Genomic DNA, 4,414 nt, shown 5'->3' on the forward strand with positions numbered 1-4,414 from the left:
CTTTTTCTTCCTTAGATAAAGGACCTCGGATGGAACCAATTTGCATTGGTTCTTCTATCGTTATCCCTTCTCTGGCTCTCGTATGATCATTTCTTACACAATCAATTCTCAGGGGAAATGGTCGATACTCTCTTCTCTTTTCTGCTCTTCGTTCAGTTAACCGGTGGTCAATCTGTAACACAAGATCAATTAACTCCGAAATTTCGGTGGGTCTATTTGGAACTTGTGCTAAGGCATCTTTCAATTCATCTCTCAGTCCACGATAAAATATGGTGGCTCTTTTTGACTCCGGCCAGGCAGTCTCTACAATGAGTTTATTGAAATGAGCCAGATAGGCTACTAGATCTTTATTACCTTGTCTGATTTCCAGTAGTTCATTGTCAGTGGCTTGAGCTGCAGTTCGCCGATCAAATATTCTTAAGAATTCTTCCTTGAAATTTTGGAAATTATATAAAACAGGATCATTTCTGGAAATTATTGGCATGGACCATGCGGCCGCATTTCCTGTCAGATAAGACAATATAAATGCCACTTTGGACTGGTCTTCGGAAAAAATGACTGGTCTACATAAAAAATGCAATGAGCATTGGGTCAGAAAAATCTGTGCCTTATTTGGATCCCCACCGAAGCGCTCGGGTTGAGCCAAAGGAATAATAGGGAAAACCGCATGAATTACTTGAGTGGATATACTTGCAGACTGTGAAGGGCTAGGGATTTGTGAAAACACAGATTCATTTGATTTAGCGGTGTTCCCTAACTCATTTATTCGCTGTTTTATTTGGACTGTTTCTTCTATGGTGTTATTTAATTGTTTCTGTAACCCTTCCAAAACGGTGGCTAATGCTTTTATATCAATTCCTTCTGCCATTCTGCTCAGGAGGAAATCTGTTTTTTCCCTAAAATTAGGGTGAATGCACTTCAATCTGTCAGGATACTTCAATTCGATTTCCTCAGAAGCAGAAGATAACTCCTCAGTTCCGACCCGAGCTACTCACAACGAATATTAATCCTTCGTGCTGAGTACCCCGGAGGGGGAAAGGGGAATAGGATGGTAGAGAGACTGCCACAGAGATGATGAACGCCAGTACTCAGTCTGCCTCTTCACATCTAAGATTGGATACAGCACCTGCAAGAGTCACAGTCGCAATTACTAGGGACATACAACATCAGTTTTTCACTTTCTACTCTCAACACTTAATTCTCTTTAATTCTATTATTTCTTCACTCACCCTGAGTTCTCTGTAGCCTTGCTTCTCTCTATAAATGATAGCTCTTCTTAAAAAATGCTTATTACTGATTCTGGAAGAACTTCTCAACCTTTGTTAGAGATTGGTTTTATGTTGCTATATATATATATAGTTGGTGATAATGCGTTCTTCAAATCAGCTGATGTTATTTAATTTCTCCTGTCTTATTGTGACTTCTGTCAATACTTGTATTTGTAAATGCTTGTTTATTACAGTTAGTTTCTCCTTCCTTACTTCGACATCTGTCGATAACTTGTAGTTGTAAATGCTTGTTTATTTAAGTTCGTTTCTCTTTTAAACTCTATTTTGGTTTATTACCATTGAATTTGTAAATGCTTATTTGTTAACAGCTCGTTTCTCCTTTAAACTTGGCCTTTGTTTATAACCTTGACATTTGTAGATACTTGCTCTTTTAAAGTTTGTTTTTTCTTTGACTTTAATATCTTAAACAAGAACCTTGTAAACATAAGGTTAACTCATACATTAACTCTGTAGCCTTGCCGACTTCCACGGGAACGGTCTACTATCAAACTCTTCGAATAAACCTTGACAATATTTATCCTTTTTCTGTAATATAATCTTCAAATGTAATTTTACCTCACAGGAGTTTCTGTTCTGAAGCGCGCTCTCTCTCCACACAGCTGATTCCTGTCAGACCTCAGTTGAAGTGCAAGGCTTCCAGCTGGAGAGCTCGTAACCTAGCAACCAACCGATTGCAAGACTAGAACTGTAACTAACCTTCAGGACTCACAGCGGCCATCTTGGATCTTCTCTTCTTGATTCTTCCTTTGAAATAAGCGCAAGATTACTCTGCAAACCTTCTTCCAGTTTGGGATTTGCTGTCTCCACTGAGGATATCTCTTTGCTTTTCTCATGCACTTCTTTGATTTGACTTGGCAAGTTTGTGTGGTCATGACAGGGTGACAGACCTGGAAGTGGTATGTGTACGTGGCTGTGGAGAGTGGTGAGGATACACAGTTGTAGTGGTGACAGACCTGGAGGTGTTGTGTCCACATGGCTGTGGTGATGACAAACACAGAAGTGGTGTGGACACACAGCTGTAGCGGTGACAGCCCTGGAGCTGGTGTGCCCACTTGGCTGTGGTGATGAAAAACCCAGAAGTGATGAGGACACACAGCTGTACCGGTGACAGTCCTGGAGGTGGTGTGTCCACAAGGCTGAGGAGAGTGGTGAGGACACAGATGTAGCGGTGACTGACCTGGAGGTGGTGTGTCCACATGGCTCTGGAGAGTGGTGTGGACACACAGCTATAGTTGTGAAAGACCTGGAGGTGGAGTGTCAACGTGGCTGTGGTGATGACAAACCCAGAAGTGGTGAGGACTCACAGCTGTAGCAGTGACAGACCTGCAGGTGGTCTGTCCACAAGGCTGTGGAGAGTGGAGAGGACACAGTTGTAGCGGTGACAGACCTGGAGGTGGTGTGTCCACATGGCTGTGGTGATGACAAACACAAAAGTGGTGTGGACACACAGCTGTAGTGGTGACAGACCTGGAGGTGGTGTGTCTACATGGTTGTGCAGAGTGGTGAGGACACACAGCAGTAGTGGTGACAGGCCTGGAGGTGGTGTGTCCACATTGCTGTGGTGATGACAAACACAAAAGTGATGTGGACACACAGCTGTAGTGGTGACAGGCCTGGAGGTGGTGTGTCCACATTGCTGTGGTGATGACAAACACAAAAGTGATGTGGACACACAGCTGTAGCAGTGACAGACCTGCAGGTGGTCTGTCCACAAGGCTGTGGAGAGTGGAGAGGACACAGTTGTAGCGGTGACAGACCTGGAGGTGGTGTGTCTACATGGTTGTGCAGAGTGGTGAGGACACACAGCTGTAGTGGTGACAGTCCTGGAGGTGGTGTGTCCACATGGCTGTGGTGATGACAAACACAAAAGTGGTGTGTCCACATGGCTGTGGAGAATGGTGAGGACACACAGCTGTGCTGTAATGGTGGCAGACCTGGAGGTGATGTGTCCGCATGGCTGTGGAGAGTGGTGAGGACACACAGCTGTAGCGGTGACAGACCTGGAGGTGGTGTGTCCACGAACTGTGGTGATGACGGACACAGAAGTGGTGTGGACACACAGCTCTAGTGGTGACAGACTTGGAGGTGGTGTGTGTCCACATGGCGGTGGAGAATGGTGAGGACACACAGCTGTGCTCTAGTGGTGACAGTCCTAGAGGTGATGTGTTCACATAGCTGTGGAGAGTGGTGTGGACACACAGCTGTAGTTGTGACAGACCTGGAGTTGGTGGGTTGATGTGGCTGTGGCGATGACAAACACAGAAGTGGTGTGGACACACTGGTGTAGTGGTGACTGGAGGTGGTGTGTCCACATGGCTGTGGAGAATGGTGAGGACAAACAGCTGTGCTCTGGTGGTGACAGTCCTGGAGGTGGTGTGTCCACATGGCTGTGGAGAATGGTTATGACACACAGCTGTGCTGTAATGGTGACAGAGCTGGAGGTGGTGTGTCCACATGGCTGTGGAGAGTGGTGAGGACACAGAGCTGTAGCGGTGACAGACCTGGAGGGGGTGTGTCTGCATGGCTGTGGTGATGACAAACACAGAAGTGGTGTGGACACTCATCTGTAGTGGTGACAGTCCTGGAGGTGGTGTGTGTCCATATGGATGTGGAGAATGGTGAGGATGCACAGCTGTGCTGTAGTGGTGACAGTACTGGAGGTGGTGTGTTCACTTGGCTGTGGAGAGTCGTGTGGACATACAGCTGTAGTGGTGACAGACCTGGAGGTGGTGTGTCCACATGGCTGAGGAGAGTGGTGAGGACACACAGCTGTAGTGGTGACAGACCTGGAGCTGGTGTGCCCACTTGGCTGTGGTGATGAAAAACCCAGAAGTGATGAGGACACACAGCTGTACCGGTGACAGACCTGGAGGTGGTGTGTCCACATGGCTGAGGAGAGTGGTGAAGACACAGATGTAGCGGTGACTGACCTGGAGGTGGTGTGTCCACATGGCTCTGGAGAGTGGTGAGTACACACAGCTGTAGTGGTGACAGACCTGGGTGTGGTGTGTCCACATGACTGTGGAGAGTGGTGAGGAGACACAGCTGTAGTGGTGACAGACCTGGAGGTGGTGTGTCCACATGGCTGTGGTGATGACAAATCCAGATGTAGTAAGGACACACAG

The sequence above is a fragment of the Pleurodeles waltl genome, chromosome 12 (assembly GCF_031143425.1).
Source record: "Pleurodeles waltl isolate 20211129_DDA chromosome 12, aPleWal1.hap1.20221129, whole genome shotgun sequence".
NCBI classification, from domain to species: domain Eukaryota; kingdom Metazoa; phylum Chordata; class Amphibia; order Caudata; family Salamandridae; genus Pleurodeles; species Pleurodeles waltl.